This window comes from Mustela nigripes, chromosome 13 (genome assembly GCF_022355385.1).
Source record: "Mustela nigripes isolate SB6536 chromosome 13, MUSNIG.SB6536, whole genome shotgun sequence".
Classification (NCBI taxonomy): domain Eukaryota; kingdom Metazoa; phylum Chordata; class Mammalia; order Carnivora; family Mustelidae; genus Mustela; species Mustela nigripes.
In genome coordinates this window covers 99,951,282-99,966,376 of record NC_081569.1, presented here as the reverse complement: position 1 = coordinate 99,966,376, position 15,095 = coordinate 99,951,282, and positions in this window count along the sequence as shown.

Genomic DNA, 15,095 nt, shown 5'->3' with positions numbered 1-15,095 from the left:
CACTTCCATTTTTTGAAGAACTTGTAAGAAAATAAGGTATATATTTTGTTATCAAGTAACTTTTAGAATATTACCAACTCTCCTGCCCCTTTGTCTTTGTTGCAACAAACAAATGTGTTATCTTTGTTGCAAATTAACATCCAAAGACAACAAACAAGTTGTCTTTGTTGCAACAAACACATTTGTTATCTTTGTTGCAAATTAACATCCAAAGACAACAAACAAGTTGTCTTTGTTGCAACAAACACATTTGTTGCAACAACAAGTTGTCTTTGTTGCAAATTAACATCCAATGTCCCATTAGTATATTTGCACAGGGGTCTGAAGGGCTCTGTGAAATGACCTGTTTTTTTTTTTTTTTTTGATTTTATTTATTTATTTGACAGAGAGAAATCACAAGTGGGCAGAGAGGCAGAGAGAGAGAGGAGGAAGCAGGCTCCCTGCTGAGCAGAGAGAGCCCGATGCGGGACTCGATCCCAGGACCCCGAGATCATGACCTGAGCCGAAGGCAGCGGCTTAACCCACTGAGCCACCCAGGCGCCCCGAAATGACCTGTTTAAACAGTCTTTACTAGTGGGCAATTAATCTGCATATTTATATTACCTTGGCACTGTGCATCAGTGACTTTATGATAAATACTGCTGAATGATAATGTCCCCTGTGACAGTGAATCTTAATATCCTTTGTCACTCAACTTGAGGCAGTAGAGGCACTGAATGAACCAACACTTCAGACATGATTGACTGAAAGACAGCAGAAGACACCAAGTAAAAACAAACCACATTTCTTTTTTTTTTTTCCATTTCCAAACTTTATTGACCACTCTCCAGTGGTATTTCTAAAATTTACCTTTTTAAAAAAATACAGTGTTATATTAGTTTCAGGTATACAATATGGCAATTCAACAATTCCATACACCACTCAGTGCTAGTTACAATAATTGCTTTCCTGAATCCCCATCACCTATTTCACCCATCTCCCCACTCACCTCCCCTCTGGGAACCATCAATTTGTTCTACATATTTAAGAGTCTGGATTTTTGTTAACCCTTCCCCCTTTTTAAAAAACAAACCTCATTTCCAACTCTAGCCCTGATCTTATGAAATTGCTGGCTCTCCAATTGTCACTACTGGGACATAAGTTCATATTTTGAAATAAGTTGGTAATGAAATAAGGAAATGAGAACCTGTGTAATTAGGAAGTGAGAATCCACATCAGCACCCAGAAGTTCTACGAATTTTATTGCGATGAACTTTAAAAGCCCAAAACATTGTCCCAGGACCTCTTACTTGCTCACACGGCAGCACTGTTAACTAAAGCTGTGATTAATCCTGACAATAACCACAGGTAAGGGATAATATTTGTCATAAAAACAGATGCCTTTGCCTCAAACTAACATGTGAAGGCATCTTTTATGATGAAAATATCCTGGCTCCTCCAGATATTTCTGAAGGGGATGTGTCTGTTTCACCAAGCTGGCTCTGGGCATCTGGCACGTCTCTGAGTGGGCAGAGGAGGGATGCCAAAGGAGCAGTCCCTCATCTGAACTCTTGATTTGCCTTCCCTGACAGCCCTGCTCAGAGAGAAACTGAGATTAGAGAGATGCCTATCTCCTGGGAATGTGACAAGTGACAGTTTCTATCAGCGTTTATCTCTACTTGGCAAAAATAAGGCAGGTCTGGATACAGCCTCTGTGGAACTTGTTGGCAGTCATGGGCCATCCCGAGCTGGGCCCTCATGTCCAGGAATACATGCATATTATCCATCATAACCAGATAAAGAGGCTGCCAACTATGAGAGTGACTAGAATTTGACCTTCCTTCATTGAAACGAGGGCAATCATCTAATGACCAAGAGATTTATATGAACTCTCAGATGTGTATTCCTATCCCTGTTTAATGGTTGGGGTGGGGGGGTAGAGTGGGGGACAAAGCTGAAAAAGATTTGGTCGTCTCATATACAAGAGCCCACAGCAGGTAATTGGGGAAGGGGGTGTGGAAGAGAGGGGGAACAAGGATTCCAACTTGCCTGCCTGGTTCCAAAGTTCAGGTTCTGGCCACTGTGCTAACGGACCCCTTGTTCTCTGAGGAAGGCTGGGTAAGGTAAGCCTGCTCCCTGCAAGACTGTGCCATGTTTGTGAAACTGTCTTTCTAATTAACTTCTGTCCTGAAATGTTTCTCAGAGAGGACCACACCTCTGAGATTCTTTAGAGTCTGACTGGCTTGCCTGTTCCCGTCATTTTAAAAATCCAAAGCTAGGAATATTGTATATATTTATTTAAGTGCATCCATTTTCCCCCTTCGTCTTAACTTTCCCTTCACCTCAGGAGAGTCTCCCAAGCAAGCTTTGTGAAACTGCAACCAATAATCCCTTTTGCTAGTAATTCTTCAGAAGTATCTGACTCTAAAGGTACACTCTGATGGCTTGTCACCTAGAAAGATGGAAGCATAGAAAATTGTTTGTTTTAATTAATTAGCCATCTGTGAAAGTAAATCTACAACCAAGGTATTGAAAAGAACTTTTTATGTAGTTACATTGCGTATCCAAAATATAGTATATTTTTAAATAAATGAAGACAAGTGGAAGAAATTAAGAGTATAGCTTATACGTTTTTATTTGGGTTCTGCTCCCGATCTTGACCCTCCCCACTCTAATAACCCTAACCGATGCCCTTATGTCTGGACAATAATGTGCCAAAGGAAAGACTTAGGGCCTGGCACATTGATCTAGGATCTGGCCAAAAGCAAAGACCTGTAATCAAGAAGGCAAGAAAATGGCGCCAAAATCCAGAATCACAACCAGCGAATCAGCTGAAGGGTTGACTAAGAAGCTACAGATGCAATGAGACCAGCTAAGTCTAGTAAGGAGATAATGAGCCACATGCACGCAGATCAGGCTGGATAGTGGGAGTACAAGGACATTCTAGGCGATTCCTTTTATACTGACCTTGGTCCACTTTGCTGGGCCAAAAATGGAATGAAACTATGTTGGAAGATGTTAGAAGTAACACTGTGTTAATGGACTAAATGTTTGCATCCCCCTAAAATTAATATGTTGAGATCCTAACTCCCAACATGATAGTATTAGGAGGTGGGGCATTTGATAGACGATTAGGTCATGAAGGTGGAGCCCTCATAAATGGGTCTAGTGCCTTATAAAAGGGGCCCCAGAAAGCTCTCTCACCCCCTCCACCATGTGAGGACACAGCAAGAAGATGGCTGTCTATGAACCAGGAAGTAGATCTAGCCAGAATCTGCCAACACCTTGATCTTGGACTTCCCAGATTCCAGAACTCTAAGAAATAAATTTGTCATGGGGTGCCTGGGTGGCTCAGTCGGTTGGGTGACTGCCTTGGGCTCAGGTCAGAATCCTGGAGTCCCTGGGTGAGTCCTGTATCAGGTTCCCTGCTCAGTGGGGAGCCTGCTTCTCCCTCTGACCCTCCCCCACTCATGCGCGCTCTCTCTCTCTCTCTCTCTCTCAAATAAATAAATAAATAAATAAACTTTAAAAAGAAAGAAAGAAATTTGTCATTTATAAACCACCCAGTCTATGGCATTTTTGTGATAGCAGCCCAAATGGACTAAGACAGAATTTTTACAACTTTGGCACTAATAATATACATCTTAAAACCATGTATTAAAATGAACTTTTCTTGATACTTAAGGAGTATGCCAAATATCAACTCTTGGAAATGAATTCTGACCAAATTTCAAAAGCAAGAAACAGCATATTTGCATGGTAGGAACTTTAGGGAGTCTACTTTCCTCATCATATCGTCATGACCTTTAACCAGTCTGGTTCAGTATCTTTAAACACACAACAAGCACACACCACATAAATAAAGCAAATTGCCTGTCCTATTCCCTATTACCTACCTCACCCAGGAAGGCTTAAGCCTCTTCCACACTTCTCAACCTGCCCTAATGTTCCAGTTCACCAGCCAAGTTCCAGGCCTATCTCCAACTGGCTCCTCTGACCACAGCTCTGTAATTCAGCCCTTCACTCTGCCTCAGGGGTCCTCTTCTTTGTCTGAGTCATTCCTTGCTTACCTGATTTGTTCCAGCCTTTCAGGGAAGGGAGAGAGAAGGCCATTCCTTTACCTTGAACCATTGCAATGAGAAGATAAAAATATCTGCCCTACTACTATCTTGAGTTCCACCTATAGTGATCCATTCCTTTGTGTTAAACAGGGATCTATCCCTACCACCCTCTTTTAAAATGTAAATACTTCCAGAAGACAAAGACTTTCAGCATGAATTAATTTATCTCATTTTTCCCCAGGACAGAAGAAATCAAGATAACAGAAACAACTCACAGTAGAGAAAGCACTAAAATACAGAAAGAGAAGAAAGGGAAGTTAGAAGCACTGGGCAACATTACCCCCTTTGCATTTTAACTATTAATATGGACAGCACTGGACTTTTGAAAACAATATCCTGCCTGAGCTACATCTTCAGAATGAAAAAGTCAAAATAGTTTACAGGCTTATCACTGCTGCCTTGTGCCAAAAATCAAGGATTAAATACAGACTCATTAATATTTGTGCAGTGGGATAATATTTTGAGATATTAACCTAGAGTTTTCCCCCGATACCCACCTCTCTACCCTGTCCTCCCTACCCCCACCAGGTACTCTTAGGCCTTTCCTAGGCCCCTACAGCTAGACCTTCTTTATTCATTACTTCAGTCAAGAGCCTCAGAAGCCTGCTAAGCCCTTGATCTCTACCCATTCAGCCTAGCGTGATAGATACCTTCACTGTGTCTCTTCTTTTTTCTTAATTAATTATTTTTATTAACATATAATGTATTATTTGCCCCAGGGGTATAGGTCTGTGAATCATCAGGCTTACACAGTTCATAGCACTCACCATAGCACATACCCTCCCCAACGTCCATCACCCAACCACCCTCTCCATACCCCCTTTCCCCCAGCAACCCTCAGTTTGTTTTGTGAGATTAAGAGTCTCTTACGGTTTGTCTCCCACCCGATCCCATCTTGTTTCATTCTTTCCTTCCTTACCCCCCAAACTACCCCCCTGCCTCTCAACTCATATCAGGGAGATCATATGATAATTGTCTTTCTCTAATTGACTTATTTCACTCAGCATAATACGCTCTAGTTCTATCCACCTCGTCACAAATGGCAAGACTTCAGTTTTTTGATGGCCGCACAGTATTCCATTGTGTATATATACCACATCTTCTTTATCCATTCATCTGTTGATGGACATCTAGGTTCTTTCCATTGTTTGGCTATTGTGGACATTGCTGCTATAAACATTCAGATGCACGTGCCCCTTCAGATCACTACATTTGTATCTTTAGGGTAAATAACCAGTACTGGGATTGCTGGGTCATAGGGTATCTCTATTTTCAACTTATTGAAGAACCTCCAGGCTGTTTTCCAGAGTGGTTCACCAGCTTGCATTCCCACCAACAGTGTAGGTGGGTTCCCCTTTGTCTGCATCCTCTCCAACATCTGTCATGGAACCAGAAAAGACCCTGAATAGCCAGAGGAATGTTGAAAAACAAAGCCAAAATTGGTGGCATCACAATTCCAGACTTCAAGCTTTATTACAAAGCTGTCATCATCAAGACAGTATGGTACTGACACAAAAACAGACACATAGATCAGAGGAACAGAATAGAGAGCCCAGAAATAGTCCCTCAACTCTATGGTCAACTAATCTTCAACAAAGCAGGAAAGAATGTCCCATGGAAAAAAAGACAGTCTCTTCAACACATGTTGGGAAAATTGGACAGCCACATGCAGAAGAATGATACTGGACCATTTCTTACACCACACACAAAAATAGACTCAAAATGGATGAAAGACCTCAATGTGAAACAGGACTCCATCAAAATCCTTGAGAAGAACACAGGCAGCAACCTCTTTGACCTCAGCCACAGCAACCTCTTCCTAGAAACATCGCCAAAGGCAAGGGAAGCAAGGGCAAAAATGAACTATTGGTACTTCATCAAGATCAAAAGCTTTTGCACAGCAAAGGAAACAGTCAACAAAACCAAAGGACAGGGGCACCTGGGTGGCTCAGTGGGTTAAGCCTCTGCCTTTGGCTCAGGTCATGATCTTGGGGTCCTGGGATAGAGCCCTGCATTGGGCTCTCTGCTCAGCCAGAAGCCTGCTTCCCTTCCTCTCTCTCTGTCTGCCTCTCTGCCTACTTGTGATCTCGGTCAGATAAATAAATAAAATCTAAAAAAAAAAAAAAAAAAAGACAACTGACAGAATGGGAGAAGATATTTGCAAATGACATATCAGATAAAGGGCTAGTATCCAAAATCTATTAAAGAACATAGCAAAGTCAACACCCAAAGAACAAATAATCCAATCAAGAAATGGGCAGAGGACATGAACAGACATTTCTGCAAAGAAAACATCCAGATGCCAACAGACACATGAAAAAATGCTCCACATCACTCAGCATCAGGGAAATACAAATCAAAACCACAATGGAATACCACCTCACAGTAGTCAGCATGGCTAAAATTAACTGTGTCTCTTCTTGCTCAGAGTACCTGAGACAGCTTCACAGAGGTTTCCACAGGCCACGTGTGGCTCCAGCTGAATAATGGTCAACATACACCACAGAGAAAGCTAACAAGCCTGAAGACAACTTGAGATTGGGACCAGAAAGATACCACAGTGACCCACCGGTCAATCATTCAAGATCAGACAGGAATACTGCCAATCTTGACAGGTGCCAGGATGGATAAATGATGACAACATAGAAGAGATGCTCCTGACTCCCAGCTCCAGGATGACTCAATGGCACAGGTGAGAACCCCAGAATCTCAGACCCTGAGATTAATTTTTTACCACCTGACAGAATAGAGATAAAGACAGCACATTTCTTACATAACTGCCTATGTAGCCTGGAATGTGGACCCTCCACATCAGTTAATAAAATAAGTTGCAATTTAACCAAATAGAGATAAAAACATTTTTTAAAAATTTTTACTTTTAATTCCAGTATAGTTAACATATGGTGTGATAGTAGTCTCAGGTGTAGAAGCGAGTGATTCAGCACTTCCACATATTACTCAGTGCTCACCATGATCAGTGTACTGAGAGAAAAACAGTTTTAAGAAACAGGAAAATAGGGCACAACGTGGACAGGGACAGAAGCAAAACGAGAGCCTCTGCCTCAAGGCATGGAGTCACGCGGCATCTGTACTTGCATTACTTGCATAAGGGTCCTCTCCCTGGAACTCCAGTGCCAGGAATTCTTGGGCGGAGAGCGCCACCCACACTCCTACTCCAGGGGCTTCTCACAGTGTGATCTGACACAGGAGGTTGGTTAGGATTACATTTCGGGTAGCAGGAGTTGCAATAAGACATTTCTTTCAGACCCAGAGTTCTGAAAATTCCTTTCCAAGAACACTGAAACCTGAACACTGTAAAGGAAAGAAAGGGTCATGGTTGGGAGAACAATATAAAACAAGATAAAACAGAAAAATAAGGACGGGAATGAAAAAATGAGAGAAGTATAGAGAGATAATGCATAAGATCATGTTAGTGGTCTCTAAGCCGTATCCAATATAACCCCTACTCCTAGGACACCCCCACTAACTCAATGGCTTTACTTTGCTCTAGGTTCACATGACATATCAATTCCATTGCTCACATTTTGCTGGTGCTAATAATGGCACGCCAGGTGCCCGCATTTGGCAAAAAGGCCAAAAGTCTTACGTACGTAGTCACTGATACTGAATTTAGGAGTAGGTAAAATAGTCATAAGAGGTCATAACTAGAAACAACTGTAGCTCAATTTCTTCATATTACAAATGAAAAAAAAAAAAAAATCCAGACCCTCTGCAGATAAATTGTTGCCAGAGGTCAAATGTCTAGTTGGTGACAAACCTAAGTCTAGAATCCAGGTGTCCTAATTTCCTAGACCATATTTACTCTGCTCCTTCATCCCCATATGCTGCTATTCACTACATATCTTGAAACACACCTGCTCTCCCTGATTTCTGTCAATAGCACCAACTTTTTCCCCTTCTGTTACTATGAAGGATACAGTTAAGGACAGCTGAAATCAACAGGACCCACCTACAAAAGGAAAGAGGAGGTGCCTGGTGTTTCAGCTGGTTAATCATCTGACTCTTTGATTTCAACTCAGGTCATAATCTCAGGGTTGTGGGATTGACCTCTGTATCAGGCTCACACTCAGCAGGAAGTCTGCTTAGGATTCTTTCTCTCACTCTCCCTCTGTCTCTCCCACTCATGCTCTCTATCTCTCTGTCTCAAATAAATAAATAAATCTTTTAAAAAAGAGAGGGAGAGAAAGTAATGATACCCAGAGATTCTATTTTTCCACCCATAGAGCTCTACCTGGGAAAGTTCTGGAAAATGCTTATAATAGTAATAAATAATAATAATTTAAAAAACAATTCATTAGTTCTATAGTCACTATATTAGACTATAGTCAGCTGATGGCTGGATGATAGCAGACCTCATTTGGGGAAAGGGTAAACCATCATTGCATCACCATGGTTTTGGTGAGCTCTAAGGGACAGGCTTAACACAGAGGAAATAAACAGAAGAAATCTGGGCAGGGAAAAAAAAATTGGTTTTTGCTCAATGTTATTGCCAATTAAACTTCTTTGAAAGAAGGAAACAATGTTTATGTTCACATAGGGCATCTTCTAAGAAGGTTGCAATATTTTTTTCAATATGTATCAGAAAACTCTTTGTCCTTGGGGTAAAGCCAAACTTAAGGAAGCCTCATTACCACAGGATATCTTTGCAATTAAGGAGGAACATTAAAAATGAATGGCATAGCCATTGTAAGGAAGCTGAGAAATTGTTCATGTGTCATAGACATTGAGAAGAAAAAAAAAAAAAAAACATTTCCATTTCTGAAAATGGAAATCCCCCAATAAGAATACTGATGCTTCCTGACTTTTGTGGAAAGACAAAATTTCTTTATAAGGACACTTCTGTCCAATTTGAAAAATGAGTTCTGGGCTGTTTTTATGTGTTATCAATTTATAGAGTCTCACGGTACATTAGCATCACTTATCAGGCTACTAGGTCTACTGAGAGGCAGTATAACAGATGGAGGAAGTCAGTGCATTATTCAGTCCCTTCTTGTGGGTTTTTCCAAAGCTAGATATCTAACGACATGACTGTACAGACCATTTCTGGAACTGTTCCCTCATCTTTACTATAATGGAAGGCACCATGATCTTCTTTAATCCATCCTATACCCAATTGATTAACTAATCTTCCCTTTTAAAAAGAGAGGGGGCTGAGAGAATGTTATTCTCCTGCTAGAAATCTATCCATGTCTTCTTATCATATACAGAATAGACTCTAGGCTCGTGAACATGGCATTCAGGGTCCTCTGTGATCTGGCACAAATTTTGCTTGGCACAAAGTGGCAGGTGATTATAGCTTTACTTTCTATATTTGTTGTTATTCTTAATATGCCAGATGGACCTTTAATCTTATTCTTTTAGCTATTTTTTAAGTTTTCATTTCCTCATTTGGCAATTTTCTACTTATAACTTTTGATGGAGGTTTATTAGTTTTTCCAATACATAACTAGGAACTCTCTACCAATTAAAGTTTGTAATCTTATATCAGGAATGTTTTATGACATCTTTTTCAGGGTAGTTGATATGAACTCATGGGTGAATTTAGAAAGTCAAAACACAAAACAGCTTAACTATAGGGCCAGAATTTGTCTTCCTGGCAATTCATGTCTACAATTTCTTTCTGGATAGTTTCCTTCTCACCCTCTGCCCTTGCTGTTTTTTGCTGTTTTCTACTAGATTCATATAGAACTACCCAGAGTTTTCTGGCTCCAGATATTTCATACATTGACATTGGCCAATCTTAAGGGTTCTGACCCTTAGTGCCTTTACCAATCTGATAAACTATTGAGAGTTATTGGGTTAATTAAAAAAAAAAAAAAAAAGCTGTCTTTTTCCTTCTGGGTGGCAGGACTTCATGTCCAGGATGCCTTCACTGGACCCAGGTCTTAAGACTTTTGAAACCTAAGTGAGGAAGTTGTCATTTAAGAGTTGCTAGTTTGGGGTGCATGGGTGGCTCAGTGGGTTAAGCCCCTGCCTTTGGCTCAGGTCATGATCTCAGGGTTCTGGGATCGAGCCCCACATCGGGCTCTCTGCTCAGCAGGGAGCCTGCTCCCCACCCCTCTCTCTGACTGCCTCTCTGTCTATTTGTGATATCTCTATCTATCTCTATCAAATAAATAAATAAAATCTTTAAAAAGAGAGAGAGAGAGAGAGAGTGTGTTACAGGTTCATTTGCACCCAGGAGTGGGGACTACTTCTTTCACCTTTGGAAGAGACTAGTAACTGTTCTTGGGAAAATCTATAAGGTGCTTGACCTTGTTAGTATGTTAACTTGACCACAGATGCTAGGTGATCACATAATATTCTGAAATTGAAGGGAAAGTTTGAAGGGGGAAGCTTTATGATTCCAGGCAGAGCAGTAGTACTTTGGGTTCCAGGTGCAAAGTATGGCCCAGAGCTGGAAAGAGGGCTGATCCCTTCTCCTCCCAACTCAGCCTGGCACTGCTCTGGCAGGCACCCAGATGGTGGAGGCTTAGGGAGAGTAAGAACACAGCACCTTGGCAAGGCTGCCACCAGTATTAGGAGGAGACAGCACCATTAGCAAGACAACAGCAATGTTCCTTCAAACTATTTGGAGGCCAGGAAGGGTGTATGGGTGGACACAGTGTTAGACCAAGGGAAAAGGTTTATGGTGGATAGGATGATTATTGTAGTACACAGAAGAGACCATAAGCTGATATAAGCCATCTCTGGGGAACAACAAGAAATATTTGGAAATATTTGACTAGCGATCAGGTCAGTGGAGACTCAAGTGATAATCTGGGCATTAAAAACTTATGACCCCAATTTACACTTAGTGAAAGGTCTGGCCATACTGATTACACACACTTTAAGGATAAATGCATGAAGATAATGCCTCTACCTTCATTAGGCAACTCTAATTATGGGTGTACGTGAGATCCCATTTAGAAGGAAAGATCCGCCATGGCAGGCCTATTGAGGAATTATTTTAAAGTAGGTTGAGCTTTGGGGCGCCTGGGTGGCTCAGTGGGTTAAGCCTCTGCCTTCGGCTCAGGTCATGATCTCAGGGTCCTGGGATCGAGCCCCACATCAGGCTCTCTGCTCCGCCGGGAGCCTGCTTCCTCTCTATCTCTGCCTACTTGTGATCTCTCTGTCAAATAAATAAATAAAATCTGTTTATTAAAAAAAAAAGTAGGTTGAGCTTCGCAATGTCTTTCCTACCAAAATCCGAACAGTGACTTACAGAGGATGGGCCCCAGGTGGGCCCATGTGAGTATGATGGCAATATCAATAGAGACCATGGGATGAAACAAACACTTAGAAGTACCTGGTTTCAACCTGTACCCCTGGGGATAAAAATATATGTTTATAAAAAATTAAAAATTAAAAAAAAAAAAAGAAGAAGTACCTGGTTTCAGCAGTATAGACTAAGTGGCAGTTATGTGCAAGGCCCTGTGCCAGATGAAGCAGGAGCTATCAAAGTGCTTACACTTGGGTTGATTTAAGGAAGGTCTTCTCTCCAATCATTTCAGGGACTTAAGCCTGCTCTTCAAATATGATGGATTGTGTTCCTCTCAAAGAAGCTTCCATCAAATAACTTCTTCTTCTTTTTTTTTTTTTTTTTTTCAAAATAAGTTCATCATCTGCAGTATCTACATGATTATGGTTTTATATTATTTGGCTTTTCCAATAATCTGTATGTGCTTATCTCTCCTGCCCCACTCTCTGTCTTCTACACAGTTCTTCAAATCCTAGGTCAGTGTGTACATGATCCTTTCTGCCTGGAATATTCCTCTGCAGCCCACCTCTACTCACATTTTCAGTTACCTTTTATTCTCCTTTCAGATCCTGCTTTAGGTATCTCTTTTTCTGGAAGGCTTCTGTGACTATCTCCATCTTTGCCCTCACAGATGGGTTGGGCAACCCTCTGAGCATTGCAACATCACCCTTCAAGGTCTTTCTCAGGTCTCCTTTCAGCTTTACACCTGCCTATTTGTCCATTTTCCCACTGGGCTGTGAGTTCTCTCCCTAAAGCTGTGCTTGGCTCATACTTAATAGGCACGTGATACATATGTGTTCATTTCAGTTGACCTTTTGTCAGTTACCCCTAACAACTGTTATGCCTTGAGAGAGAGGTCATATCAATTGTCCTTTATCTTAGAAGTAGGAAAATATTGCCTGACCATTATTTATAGGAGCTAAAAGATGCCACTGAAAAAAAAAATTCTGTTTATATCCTTTCTTCCCTAAGAATGATAGTAATGAATTCTATGTTTCACCTCTGATTCAAGCTGCTAAGTCTCCAAATCAAACAACTCCAAGAAACTTTCACTTACCTTAAAATTCATTTAGCGCTAATAGGGTTCACATAGTTTTCATGATCTTTGAAGGAGATCAGAAATGGATAGATATCAAAGAATTTCAGAGGTCCCTGGACTCCTCAGAAGAAGATTTCAAAGTGCATGGAAGAGTACTTGAATTCTCATTTTTATCCCTGCAGCCTGTGCCACTGTTAGTAAGAAAGCCAGCTGTGTTAAAGGGGAGAGGGACAGAGTTGCAACGAGGATTTTGTGTTACCTAAAACTCGGGTGTATGCTCTCTCCTAGGAGCTGCACCAAGGTAGAGGAGCCAAAAAGGGGTTGAGAGCAGCTCCAGAGAAGAGGATACAAGTAATCGCAGGCCATCTAAGGACTGAGAAGTCTAGTTCCCTTTTCCTGACCTCTCTGTGGAGCAAGAGTTCTGAGAGGAACAAGTTTAAGTAACTGAGGAATCACAGGGCTAACTGAAATATAAATAAATAAGGTGCTTTAGATGCTGAATACCACTAATCCTAGTTCATAAAACGTAGAGATAAAAAGAAAGCGGGGTTGGGGGGGGGAGAGTAGGTTGAGAAGGGAAAAAAAAAAAAAAGGAAACCTTTGGAAATACTGGAAGGTGTTCTGTTACACAATGTGTTTGCCACCAGAGGTGCCAGGTGACGACTGTGGGAGGTTCCAGAAGAACTTTCATATACATTATCCTATGTTTTCTTAAGTAACTCTCAGCACAACAAGCGAGGCAAGTATTGTCACTATTCCCACGTAACTGATGATGAATTTGAGCTAAAAGCACACATAGCTAATCTTTGACAGGACTGAGAGCTGATTCTAGTTCTGTCTGCAACCTGTGTGGGGTATCTATGATTTAATTCAATAAATAGTAATTTTATTCAAGTTGAGGAGTCAAGAATGCTGATGTGGTCATCTAAAGAGAAGGCTACTTGGAATAGAGGAAACTCTAAAACAGTGGGAATGGTGGACATCATATTATTCTCCATTTGATTTTACTTGTTTAAAAAAGTTATTGAATTATACAAGTAACATACAAATATATGCTCAATCACTTAAAGTTCAAATAAGGTCTAATTTCATTTCCCCATCACCTTCCAGGACTAACTATGTGGGTGATTTATAGCTTATTCTTTCAGATTTTTACCAGTGATTTACAGATATATAGGTGAATATATATGTGTATATATGCACATATTTTTATTGTATATGCATAGTGTGGATTTCTAGGTTTTTTTTTTTTTTTAAGATTTATTTCATTGAGAGAGAGAGCATGAATGAGAATAAGCATAGTGGGGAGGGACAGAAGGATAGGGAGAGAGAGAATCTCCAGCAGACTCCCCACTGAGTAAGAAACCCTGCGGGCCTCAATCTCCCAACCCCTGAGATCATGGCTTGTGCTAAAATTAAAAGTCAGACAGATGTTCAACCAACTGAGCACCCCTAGATTTGTGGTGGGTTTTTTTTTTTAAGATTTTATTATTTATTTGATAGGCAGAGATCACAAATAGGTGGAGGGGCAGGCAGAGAGAATGAGGAGGAAGGAGGCTCCCCGCTGAGCAGAGAGCCCAACTCAGGGTTTGATCCCAGGACCCTGGGATCATGACCTGAGCTGAAGGCAGAGGCCTTAACCCACTGAGCCATCCAGGTACCCCTAGATTTGAGTTTTTAATGTAAAATGTGTAAAAAAAAAAAGTAAATATGTAAAATAATGTAAAAAAAAAAAAAGTAAAAAGATCAAACCACAGGGTGCCTGGGTGGTTGAGCATCTGCCTTCAGCTCAGACTGAAGGGGTCCTAGGATGGAGCCCTGGTCAGGCTCCCTGTTTATCAGGGACCCTGCTTCTCCCTCTCCCTGCCCCACCCCTCCAATTGTGCCCTCTCTGTATCTCTATCTCTCTCAAATAAAATCTTTAAAAAAAAGTTCTCCAGTAAAGACTAATCTAGTCATTATTTACATGTTTGACAAAGTTGTTTAAACTCTCATGCCTGCTTATTCACTCTACTTATAATAAATTCAATAGTGCCTCTCCCACAATTCTTGTTTATATGGAACCGCAAAATGTAGCCTCTCTTGGAAACACAGTCTTCGTAGATATAATTTGTTAAGATGAGGTCATACTGGGGGCTCCTGGGTGGCTCAGTCAGTTAGGCATCCACCTCTTGATCTCAGCTCAGTTCTCATTTCACAGTTGTGAATTTACACCCTGCATTGGGCTCCACGTGGGGTGTAGAGACTATTAAAAAAAAAAAAAAAAAAAAAAAGGAGGTCATACTGGATTAAAGTGGGCCCTAAATGCAATGACTGGTATCCTTATAAAAAAAGGAGAGTTCAGGGGTGCCTGGGTGGCTCAGTGGGTTAAAGCCTCTGCCTTCCGCTCAGGTCATGATCTCAGGGTACAGGTATCTTCGATCCCTGTGTTGGGCTCTCTGCTCAGCAGGAGGCCTGCTTCTCTTCCTCTCTCTCTGCCTGCCTCTCTGCCTGCCTCTACTTGTGATCTCTGTCTGTCAAATAAATAAATAAAATCTTAAAAAAAAAAAAAAAAGGAAAAGAAAAGGAGAGGTCAGACATACAGACACACAAGGAGGAATGCCATGTGATGACAGAGGCAGAGATTGGCGCAATGTAGCTACAGACCAGGGAACACTGCAGACCGCTGGCAAGCATCTGAAGCTAGGAGAGAGGC